This window comes from Diadema setosum, chromosome 5 (assembly GCF_964275005.1).
Source record: "Diadema setosum chromosome 5, eeDiaSeto1, whole genome shotgun sequence".
In the NCBI taxonomy this organism is placed as follows: domain Eukaryota; kingdom Metazoa; phylum Echinodermata; class Echinoidea; order Diadematoida; family Diadematidae; genus Diadema; species Diadema setosum.
Window position 1 is genome coordinate 12,282,454 of NC_092689.1, and position 13,615 is coordinate 12,296,068.

Consider the following 13,615-nt stretch of genomic DNA (forward strand, 5'->3'; position numbering starts at 1 on the left):
TTACCAGTGTATGTATTACATTACTCTAATTTCGGTTTATTTAGGTTTCCATCTCCGTGCAATACTGTAAAAACGTTGACACGTCCATTATTGAGCAATACTGTCACGGGACTGGAGTAGTTAATCATAAATCACTTATTGCATGAGTGCTTGTCAGCGATTCACCGTTCGGCCTAACGAAGCCGTATGATAAGATGGAAGCCCGCTCGCTTATTGATATTCTCGCTATACCACTTAACAGTCTTATACAAATAGCTGTAATCTGGAGTGACAGAATCAAGGGTGGTTGTCGCTTCATATGCGAGAAAATCATGTTTGTCATCATTATTATATTTGAAGTTACCTTTCCGTACTAATAAACCGTTTGCTATATGCTTCTCTGTCGCGCAGATTTGGATATGGTGTTCTGACCAAATTCTTTGTCGTCAATGTATCATGCAGTTACGTACACTTTCATCTAAGGGAATACATACTCATTCATTCACTCGTTTTGAATTTATTAATCATGATAATACGTTTGAAAGCACTCCCTCATGGAATCTGCTATTCAGGGATCCAGGTAATTGGAGATGCGTGATTTGAAATCAGTGTGAAAGCGAGCTAAGTTAGTAAGACCATGTTCTACTATCAATATGTAAAGAGCAAGATATTCTTGTAACTACTGTTGGTACTACTTGAGAGCTCATGAATGGTCGTTGACGTAACAACTAAAAGCGTCCAGTAATCACTCAATTTATCTAGAATGCCGTGTCAATGGTCTGCTGCAAATCAGCACAAGGTTAATGAAGGCAGTTTGGGGTCTTTTTTTTCTCTCTTTCTCTCTTCTTGGCTCTCGGGAGAACGCCTTGTGAACTACTGCAACTTCCCGATTTTCTGTTTGAAAGAAATTCTTTCTTATATATTGAGGTATCATATAGGTGTGAAGAAAATGAAAATATTAAAGATTCTATCAGAAACCTGTAGCATGTGACTTTCATCCTCATTTTCTATTTTTCCCAGAAGCCGTGTGAAGACCTATAGGGTTTAAATTGTCGACATATCGACCGACACGCTGATCTGTTTGCCAAAGAAAAATGAAGGCAAACTCAGTAAGCCCATATGCATGCGTGTTGCCCTTTGCCATTGTCCTGTAATTACAGACCGTCAAATGAAAAGTGATGATCGATTCAAAAGTGACAATCGATTTAACGTGAAAGTCATAAATGAAAAGTGACGATGAAAAGAAAAAAAAAGTGACGGCGATCAAATGAAAAGTGGCGATGAAAAAAAAAGTGACGGTGATCAAATGAAAAGTGGCCATCATCAAATGAAAAGTGGCGGTGATCAAATGAAAAGTAGCCATCATCAAATGAAAAGTGGCCACCATCAAATTAAAAGTGGCGGTGATCAAATAAAAAGTGGCCATCATCAAATTAAAAGTGACGTCGATGAAATTAAAAGTGGCTGCGATCAAATAAAAAGAGACCATCATCAAATGAAAAGTGGCGGTGATCAAATGAAAAGTAGCCATCATCAAATGAAAAGTGGCCACGATCAAATAAAAAGTGGCCATCATCAAATGAAAAGTGGCCATCATCAAATTAAAAGTGGCGGTGATCAAATAAAAAGGGGCCATCATCAAATTAAAAGTGACGTCGATGAAATTAAAAGTGGCTGCGATCAAATAAAAAGAGACCATCATCAAATGAAAAGTGGCCATCATCAAATGAAAAGTGGCGGTGATCAAATAAAAAGTGGCCATCATCAAATTAAAAGTGGCGGTGATCAAATAAAAAGGGGCCATCATCAAATTAAAAGTGACGTCGATGAAATTAAAAGTGGCTGCGATCAAATAAAAAGAGACCATCATCAAATGAAAAGTGGCCACTATCAAATAAAAAGTGGCTGCGATCAAATGAAAAGTGACCATCATCAAATGAAAAGTGGCCACCATCAAATTCAAAGTGGCCATCATCAAATCAAAAGTGGCTGCGATCAAATGAAAAGTGTCAATCATCAAATGAAAAGTGGCGGTGATCAAATGAAAAGTGGCCTCCATCAAATTAGAAGTGGCTGCAAACAAATCAAAAGTGGCCATGATCAAATGAAAAGTGGCGGTGATCAAATGAAAAGTGGCGGTGATCAAATGAAAAGTGGCCTCCATCAAATTAGAAGTGGCTGCAAACAAATCAAAAGTGGCCATGATCAAATGAAAAGTGGCGGTGATCAAATGAAAAGTGGCGGTGATCAAATGAAAAGTGGCCATCATCAGATGAAAAGTGGCCACCATCAAATTAAAAGTGGCGGTGATCAAATAAAAAGGGGCCATCATCAAATTAAAAGTGGCTGCGATAAAATTAAAAGTGGCTGCGATCAAATAAAAAGAGACCATCATCAAATGAAAAGTGGCCACCATCAAATAAAAAGTGGCTGCGGTCAAATGAAAAGTGACCATCATCAAATGAAAAGTGGCCACCATCAAATTCAAAGTGGCCATCATCAAATCAAAAGTGGCTGCGATCAAATGAAAAGTGGCAATCATCAATCAAAAGTGGCGGCGAGCAAATAAAAAGTGACCATCATGAGATGAAAGTGGCCACCATCAAATTAAAAGTGGCGGCGATCAAATGAAAAGTGGCCATCATCAAATTAAACGTGGCGGCGATCAAATAAAAAGTGACCATCATCAAATGAAAAGTGGCCATCATCAAATGAAAAGTGGCCACGATCAAATAAAAAGTGGCCATCATCAAAATAAATGAAAAATGGCCATCATCATATTAAAAGTGGCAGCGATCATATAAAAAGTGGTCATCATCAAAATAAATGAAAAGTGGCCATCATCATATTAAAAGTGGGAGCGATCATATAAAAAGTGGCCATCATCAAATGAAAAGTGGCCATCATCAAATAAAAAGTGACCATCATCAAATGAAAAGTGGCCACCATCAAATGAGAAGTGGCTCCGAACAAATTAAAACTGTCCTTTTCGCGCGCACACTACGAACGCGGAAAGGACAATTGATTTGATCGCTGCCAGAAACCATTTGATGGCTGGTACTATGGAGAGCCATCACATAAAAAGTGACGGTGATCAAATGAAAAGTGACGGTGATCAAATGAAAAGTAGCAGTGATAAAACCGTGTAGGCGACCAAATCAAGGTTGTCCTTTCCGCGTTCCATAGTCATTATCTTTTAAGTGACTTGTAATCATCGAGTAGTAATTACCCCCAAACGCTGGTCTGTAATTACAGGACAATGGCAAAGGGTAACACGCATGCATTCCATGCCGCGTTCCATAAATGACAGCCATCCACATTATAAAACAACAAGCAGCCCCTTTTCTGTGTTGACTTGGACGCATATATACGTCTCTTTCGTAGATGTCCTGCAAATGAGCTAGCCAGGACTCTGCAGAAATTGATGATGCTCGATCGCCATGCACATTATAACATTGATTTGATTGCCGATTATCAGTTGCTGTCAGGAAATTCACCCAAAAGTAACTAAATTCTAAAAGAAAAGGGAAAAATACAGAACGTTCAAAAATGGAGAATAAAAACAGTCAAGAAATGAGGAAGATTTTATAGGACATTTTTAAATCTGACTCTTTTTAAACATTTCTTGACCAATCCTTGTGAAAAATTTTGAAATTTCAGAATTCCACAACTTCCTTACTTCTTATCCGATTTTGATCATTTTTGAACTGTTCTTCAGGGATTTCATTTCTGTTCTTATGAAATTGATAAAATTTTGGAGTGGATTTCTTCTGTAATACGAAAATGGCTTTATGACATGGATGGGTCGTCCTTGATGATGATGTATCAGCTCCCTCTGTCTATACGACCTCTGGAATCATTAGGAAATACTGGGAGAGCAAAGAATTATTTGAAATACAGACTTTCCCCTCCCTCTCCTCCTCACACAGATCCATCTTTGGCATCCATTCGCCTGTTGCCATTATATTTTTGAAGAAACATTTTTTTTTAATGAATTGCGGATCGTGGGTGGGTACGAAGCTGTAGCTCTCTCCCTCCCCTCGCCTCCACCTAAAAATTACCAAGTACAAAAAGCAAATTAGACACAGAATGGAAGAGGTGTTAGTATCAATTTGCAACTCTTCCATTAATTTGATGGCCCCTACGTAAAACGCATAATTTATGGTTTTGATCGATAATCTATATTACATGTAGTTACAATCTTTTTCCCCGAGATAGTGCAATGTCCCTGTTATTATATTATCATTTGACTGCAATACTTGGATGGGAAGGAGTACTTACTGCTTATAACTGAAAAAGGAGAACATTTTAGAAAGGTCGACAGGTCAAAGGTGGAGGCTCGTGAGGCGATGACATCATAACTTCTTCCAATTCGCGTCTGTTGTTGCCACACTATTACCGTTTCGTGCAAGCATGTGAAACAATAAAATTCCCAGTATTTTGCTCTATTTTGAATCCGATTTTGACGAAGCCGTCCTTAAAATCTTTTCTGTTTGTCTAATATTCTTTTATATGTGTATACGTAACTTGGAGATGGTGTGAATTGGCACTTTAAAAAAAACGAGCTTCGATAACACCACTCAACGGTGGAAATGTGCTCAAGTAGGAACACGGTCATCAATGCCATCCGTTATCATCACCCTCGACCAAAGTCGGAGAAAATAACGAATGCTGCTAAACATTACACTAATCATTCTGCGGAGTGCCGAGCTTCCTGTTACGTCAGATGACGGCAGCGACGATGACCCGCTTGACGGACCACATACAGGAAGGGTAGTGGGTTGTTGATTAATCACTGTATGGTTATAAATTTGCCTGCCTTTCGATATACATTCGTGTTGTTGTCGATGCTGTTCCATTGCTTATGATTCGTGAAAACACATCGATCAGGACCGAATGTTTTTTTGTCGAACTCACTGGTGCGACCAACATGAATTACTCAAGTGGGAAACGCGAATTTTTTCCGTTTTACACGAAACTGTCCACTTCTGAAAGAAGTGTTGTCCTCGCAGTGTTTTGCTTGAAAGCTGTATTAATCCTGGCCAGTAATTCGTTGACATTCTACATTCTGAGATCGAATCGCAAAGTTTTCCATCGAAACATGCGCCTCTATTTTCAATCATTGACTCTCATCGATTTCTGCGGAGGGATGTTGAGCGTAGGGATAAATATCAATGCCCTCTTAAGAAGCTGGTATGATTTTGTACTCCACAGTCGTTTCTGCCTCATCGTTCCTATTTTGCAACACACCTTGTTAAATGGAACATTCCTAATCCTATGCTGTATCAATATCGACCGTCTGCTGCGAATCATGAGGCCTCTTCGCTATCCGACCATCGCTACATCCACGCGGGCAAAGGGCGCCCTCGCCACTGCGCTCGTCACATCTGTTCTGTGTGCGTTGGTCCTGTTGCCGCTACCAGGATTCCCAGCAACAAAAGTCACCTGGAACCACTGTCACTTCGGTGGCGCGCAAGAACCTGAAAATCAACCATCCAGTGCAGTGCACGTAGTCCTGATTCCAAGCGCAGCCACATTCATCGTAACAACCGTCACAAATTTAGGCCTTGCTTTCGCAACAATCAGATATGTCCTCAGGTCAAACAGAGTACCGAGTAATCATCGTTGTTCGTACTTGAAGGGAGTGAGGACAGTGCTTGTGATCACCGCCTTCTCGTACCTTCATATAGGCTCTTGGCTGTTCTGTGCATTGTACGTATACCCTAGGCTGTGGCATACTGAAGACATCAGGTTCGACCGACTATATGTCGCATCTGAAGTCATACAGTTGTCGGCCAGGTGGTGGAACTGCATCGTTTACCTCTTGACCAATCGACAATTTCGTCACCACACTGCAAAACTTCTTCAGAAAGCGTACTGCTGTCATCAGAATGTACGAATTCGTGGACCAGGGTTCCTGGGCGACCGCAAACCATGAGCAAATGCTTTCCATGTGACGTCATCCACTTCGATTAGTTTACTTCGTCGACATGAAAACAAAGTCTCTATCCATTGTACATCATAACATCGTAATAAACAGTAATCTTGCGATTTCGATGAGCTGGCTCAGTCGGTAACGCGTCTGCCTCATAATCCTAAGGTCCCGGGTTCGAACCCGAGTCTGGACTGAGCAATGTCCCCTCTAGCAAGAGGCAAAACACTCTGTCCCTCGGATAGGACATAAAATGGAGGTCCTGGCGCGTATGAGAGAGTCACAACTCATGCACGTAAAAGATCCCGCTTCATTCATTCATCGCAAAGAGCAGGGTGTTTAACCCGGTGAAGTGGTCCCACCTCACATCCAACTGGGCCCCATGGAAGACCAGCTTAGTGTAGCTGAATATGGGCTTTCCAGCCATCTTCTCAGATGGAAATGAACAAACAAACAAACAACAAATTCATTTCGGAGAATTTGTCATTCCAATCGGTGCGCCTGGATACATGCGGTGATGGCGATGTCTTAGACTCAAGTCCAATCGATGGACCGACATAGATCAGTACGTCACCTCCATATCGAAATACACATTTTCATCTTGCCCAACCGTTTTTCAACTCAGTGTATTCTCTGCAATGTTGTTATTTTCTCTGTATATGTTCAATCGAATACAATTCTCTGATCACGCCTTTTGGCTAAGGCCCTACACATGTACCATTTGCCTCATCATCCTACTACATTGTAACTTTTTTTTCTAGTTTACTATTTGCTTTTATCCGATTGGTCTACTCCATCTCCCCAATATAATTATCAATTCAGCTATGAAATTAAGCTCGAAACAGATGATTATTTCAAATGCTTTGATTGTTTACAATGTGATTATCAACAGCTTTTGCCATTTTATCTCCATCTTTTTCTCTTTGATCTTGGCTGTCACGCGATTTCCTCTTTTCCTTTTCACCGAGTTTGTTGAAATAATCACCTCTCGATATTTCTCATTGAAAATCTCAACGGAAATGATTACCATGATCACATCTTTCTCGTCCATAAAGAGTTAACTTTAGTCAGATTTACGTTATAACAATGATTGTTTATATTTTGGTAACTAGGTCCATTTTCACGCAATGTGTTCTTCTTATGCAGCATGAGTATTGACAAACATTTTGTGTTGTTTCCTCTTTTAATTAGTTACGACATCAGGGACCTCTTTTATCAAAACTTATAATCGATTATAAGTGGATTGGAGTTCTCATTGATTTCACGATCAATGATAACTCACGCTTGATAAAACGGGGCCCAGTTCTCAACCCCCTTCTTACATTATCTTCAAGAAAAGTATCATTGTCTAACAATTGTCCATACCTGCTCTATCAAATTAGCGCTTTTTCCGCCTTCGATGTATCTCGTTTTAAAAAGATCAAGCGAAAATCCATTCTAAATCCATATATTCTTTGGGAGATGTGTACACTAAAAATCATCATGATTAAGCACACCGAATAGGGAGAGTTCTTGGCAGGTAAAGATACTTTGATTTTAGCACGTTTTCAGAAAACAGTAAGTGACATTGGCGACGAACACCACACACATTGATGAAACACTAGTGTCAAGGCTTCACAAGGTTATCTAATCATATCTTGACTTCCAAATCTGTACGAAATTTCATTTTATGCAACAAAAGGAATAAATCATAATCATGTGAATTTGAGTATACCGTTGTGGCAGCTACACGTCATTGGTAACGTGGAATTTGAAGCACTGACATCACACAGTGTTTTCATTACTATTGTGAAAGTGTTGAGGTTGTAAAACATGTGTAAAGAGGATTTCTATAACTTTCTGGTTCCATACGTCTCATCAGGCAATGAAACTTCCGTTAGTTTTTTTTTTCTTTTTGTTCTTATCATATTTGTCAGAACACTTTAAACACAAACGGGGTGTTACGTTAATCCTCGTGATACTTACGTCTAAACAGACATCGCGTTATCGTGTTTGCTTTTCTTCTCGGATGATGTTTTCTCCTTCTTAGCATAATTTATGCTGCCGGTGTCCGGATGAGCACTTTGCCCTAACCATCATCTGATGTTTGCACGAGACCACCTAGGTTATCACTAATAACAAGGAGGGGAATGAGGACGGAGCATCCAATTCAAAGATCGGCAACCTCCGTCACTTGTGTCACACTGTCCTTCCACAAAATGGGTTGTAGTCCATAACAAGTAATCACATGATGATGATGGCTGGTATCTGACCATTGACCATTCGGTGATTCATAATTGCTTGCACTGTCAGCGTCGTTTGTTGGGATATCGGAACGGAAGAGTTCACCGTGAATGATCAGATTTGGCCGCGGCCGGTTTCAGCCAACATGAATGAGACGAGCTCAAATGTGGTTATATTCTCCATTTACTGGCAATTGTCGGTGGTCGAGAAAAGCATCATCACCTGCATTTATGGCTTGACTTTCTTTTTCATCCTCGTCTTTAACTCCCTGGCAGTTTACGTCTTTCAAACGTGTCGGGCCGGTTTCCATGAGAACATGCGTCTGTTCTTTCAAGCGATGAGCGTCATTGACATTATTGGAGGCTTTATCGCCTTTTCGTGGGATGTTATCATGGTCGCTGCTGTTCCTGTCTTGCAACGATGGCTCTGTTGTTTGATCTATCCCGCCATTTACTACACAGTGTTCAATATGACGCTTTTAGTCTTATGCCTCATCAACATCGATCGTGTGATCCGAATCATGAGGCCATTGCGCTATCCAACCATCGCCACACCCAAGGGGGCGAAGTGCGCTCTCGGAGGTGCGCTGATCACTGCAGTCCTGTTCACGGCGGTCCTGTGGCCACTACCAAGCCTCCCACTCACGAGATTTCTTCACCGGATGTGCGCACAAGAGGATCCACCTACCTCAACGGAGACGGAGCTTGGCCAAACTCCTACTGCTATTACTATAGGAATCCCCTTCGTCCTAATAGCTGGAATACCAGCGGTCGTCACGCTGGTGGTCACGACGGTCACAAACTCAATTTCGGCGGTCATATCTCGCCGGCATGTCAGTGCACTGAACAGAGCCGCAAGGACCCGCAAACGATCGAACACGAAGGCGATGCGCATGCTTTTGGCTTTGAGTGGGTTCTCCTACTTCAGCGTCAGCACTTGGCTCACCAATGCCTTCTACGTTTACCCTAAGATCTACACGACTGGAAACGCCTCGGTTTTGCCGCTCGCCATAGCCCTGGAAGTGGTCGAGTTGTCGACTAGATGGTGGAATTGTTTCCTCTACCTGCTCTCCAATAGATTATTCCGACACCATGCTGTAAAGACGCTCAAAAGATTATTCTGGAAGAAATAACGCAACAACAACAACAACAGCAACAACAACAACAGCAACAACAACAACACTAACAAAGCTATAAAAAATGTCTGTATATAAAAGTGAGAAGCTGACATCTTTAATAAAGTTATGTTGGGACGGTCAAAGGTCACGAACAGACGGCAAGTCCTGGCAGCATGAATATCATTCATTACACGTCAGCTAGTCAGCGGTATGGTCGGCCCATGGTCGGCCTTGATGTTATTTTGGTTCAAGTTGTGAATATTTGACTTTGAGGACAGGAGAAAACTTCATCCGGACACTTATAAGACACTTTCAGAGAATTGCAATTTGTCAAGGAATGACACAAGGGCGAATTGTTGTCATGTTTGAATAGGGTAATCGTTTTTGTCCTTGTTAATTGTGATGCAGTTTCTCTTTTTGAGATTTTGTTGTTTAATCCATTATTTACTTAGTGTTGTTGTTTTTATTATTTTTGTATTTTTTTTTTCACAAATACATGTAGGCTCATAGAAACATTTGTAGCAGGTACAAAGTTTTAAACATTATATTTTCCGAATCAGATGTAAAGCAAAATGTCAAAACATTTTAAATATATCAGTGATGGTATATACCAGTAAAGCAAACACGTAATGGTGCTGAGATCGTATAACACGAGACGACTCATCAGCTCGCACTTTCAATTTATCATATCAACTAAATGTATGAAAAGTTCCTAATTAAGCTGGTACACTCATCGATATAGTGGGGAAAAACACACAACAAATCACGTATACATGCGGGAGTATAGGCTTCTATTATGTTTGTGTGTTATTGATTGCTTTGTGTGGATATACAGTGTAGTTCACGTGACCCACTTGAATTAAAGTACTGTAACTTGATAGCAATGAGCAAGCTATCAAACAGGAGACCAATAGCTGCGAGTGCACTCCAGAGGACTAAGGAAAGTGCCATAAGAGAAACTGTGTTGAATTTATTTGTCTTTTCTCAGATTGACCAGAGTTTGTTTTCAATGACAATGAATTACATCCTGGCATGTGCATTGAGTCACTGACGCCAAGTTTGGCTTCAAACACTAATACTGTAATCATGTTTAGTGATACTTCACCAGAAACTACGCAGGGGGCAGGCCCTACCTGACAGTTGGTAGCATTTGCCAAGCTGTGACGTGACGTTCACATCTTGGTTAGACGAGAATTGAGCGGAAGAGAGAGAATGTATATGCGTGTGTGTGTGTGTGTGTGTGTGTGTGTGTGTGTGTGTGGTGAACACGTGTGCAGCTGTAATGTGTGTAAGTGGCGGGTGATAGAGTGAAAAAGAGACAGAGGTGAGGGAGAATTAGAAAACAGATACACGCACACACACACACACACACACACACACACCAGCGTTGTACGAGGGAAATTAGCTTTCATCACCGCAAACTTTCTCTATGATGCTGTCCAGTGTTGATGGGCGTAACCTGTGATACATTAGTCTCACCTGACTGACGATGGTATCAGATTCGTGAAGAAAACTCACTCTTCCCGCGTTGCCTCATTGAAGCCGAAAACGTCATCTCCGTTTATTTTACAACCGTCTGTCTTAATATAATTGCAGTTTGAGTCCCAAGACAAGCTCATTGTTACATCCACAACGTTTATCACGCACCGTCCTTTTCATTCTATTCAGTCATTACATTGCGCAAATTACAAATTTTGGAAGTGGGTTGCTATCATCTTTATCACTTAAAAAAAAGAATCAGCAGTGACAAGCTCAGCCTTTGTCATGACGAGAAAAGCTGTCGAGGTTGTGAAGATAAAATAAGGGGTACAGTTAAACTCGCCTAAGTCGACGTCGCATATGTCGAATAATCGCGCAAGTCGATGATTTTAAAAAGTCCCGATTTTTCCCCACTGACTTATGTGTATTCACTCATAAGTCGATTTTTTTTTAACTCGCCTAAGTCGATGAAATTCCAAGTTCGCTTTCACGTTCGAAAGTAAATACACAGTAGCAATAACATTCAGCTCCGGAAGATGCTAAAATATATGTCGAATGATCCCTTTGACGTTCTGAAATGAATAACAATAATATTCAACTCCGTACGATGATGAAATAAATGCCGAATGTTCGCTTTTATACGTTCGAAAGTAAATAGCATGTAACATTCGGCTCCGGAAGATGCCAAAATAAATGTCAGATGATTGCTTTTACGTTCGGAAGTGAATAGCAGTAACATTCTGCTCCATAATTAAGATGCTAAAATAAATATCAGACATTTGCTATTTAACATTTCGAAATGAATAACAATAACATTCAGCTGCGTTTGATGGTAAAGTAAATGTCGGATGTCTGCCTTGACGTTCGAATATGAAAAACAGTATAACATTCGGCTGAAATAATTGTCGGATGATTCATTTCACTTCCGGAAGTGGACAGCAGTAACATTCGGCTCCTTACGATCATAAAATAAATGTCGGGTGTTTGCTTTTGAATTTGGAGATCGAATAACGGCAATATTCTGCTCCGTACGATGCTAAAATAAGTAACAGATTGTTTCTTTTACATTTGGAAATTATTAACGGTATCAATCGGCTCAGTTAGATGATAAAATAAAAAGCGGATGTTTGCTTTCACGTTCGGAAATGAATAAGGATAATATTCAGCTCCGTAAGATCCTAGAATGAATGTCGGTTGCTTGTTTTTACATTTAAAAATAATTAACGGTAACATTCGGCTCCGGAAGGTGTTAAAGTACTTGTAAATGGTGGATGATTGCTTTTACAGTCAGAAATAAATAACGGTAACTTTCGGCTCTTTACGATGCTAAAACAAATGTCAGATGTTTACAAATGTCTGCAAATGCTCCCACTTTCTCATTTCAAACGTAAATTTTGACCACCTAAATAGGCATCAACTTTTATAATAATCTATAAGCCTATTTGCTAAATCTTAGAACTCAGAATAACGGTATAAGATGATTAAATTTTATATTTATTTATTTTACACGTGGGTACCGTCCTGTATCACTTCGGTAATACTTAATACTTATTTTTCTATGTTTAGTAGGACCGATTTAGTTTTGCTTGGGTTTTTTTTCCGGGCCACCAAAAAATAAAAATCAATCATTTTGGTGGCCCGATTGGGCCACCAAAATAAAAGTTAGTATGGAGCCTTGGCCTGCATCAATGTGGATAAGTGTCTTGCTGAAGGGCAAATACCGGGCACATCGCTCCAGCTCTCGGCTTCAGAGTAGACAACATACATGTACATTATACGTACGTGTGGTGTAACTGTAAGTCGATTTTTTTTCGACTTACGCACAAGTCGAAAATCGCCTAAGTCGATGTGTTTTGCTCAGTCCCGAGAAGATCGACTTACGCGAGTTTAACTGTAATTATGGGAGGTGATGGTGACGACGACTGGCGGTAAACACCCTACGTATTAGCGGGACAACAGGGAAAAGAGTGGATTGGGGAAACCACCAATGCTGATGACCTTTATGAAACAGCAAGAAACAAACTACAGCACTTAAGAGTATGTTTCGCGAGTATGTGTGTGGGTGTGACATACACAATTCTGCTAGTGCCACGGCGCTTAAAACTCACACTATAAATTGATACATGGATAAAGCACACTAATGCAAACACACACACACACATTAATGTGCTAAGCTTGCATAGGACGACAGTCCCGCAACAGAACTTAGACGAGCCTTTCACAGGTCAAGCATACAGTATTAGTAATACTGACCCATCAGAGGCTGATAATGCTAATACATACAGTACAATACTATTTAGTACTCTCCTACATCACCATGTGCATCATGAGGTTTTATAAACTTCTTTACTGAAGAATAAATTTAAACTCTCCTTGATAAGATTTTTCGTTCTGATGGCATACACACGTTGGTATATGTACAGTGCATTCCCGTTATAACGAACAAGTTTGTAACAAAATTCCGGTTACAACAAAGTGAAAATTCCGGCCCCAGTTTTCTCTGCTCTATATCCTTAAAAATGTTTATTTGGTGGATTATAACAAAATGTTGATATAACGAAAGAAAACTGCCGATCCCAAGGACTTCATAGTAACGGGAGTCAACTGTACTGGTACATGTATCAAACATCCGGACAACTGCAAAAAGCTTATGAATGCTGTATGGTGTATCGAGTGTCAGTTTGGATGTGGATCCACTTTATGTAACGATATCAGCACTCATGTAAGGTTCATGACAGAGGGTAATGAATCTCTTTTGATATGTCAGCCATTCACAGCTCTTCTTCTACTGTCACTTACAAACACACTACAATATTGTAGCAGGTACAGTGTATGTAGAATGAAAGTCATAAAGAAGGTACATGCCAACTACCACACCTTGTGGA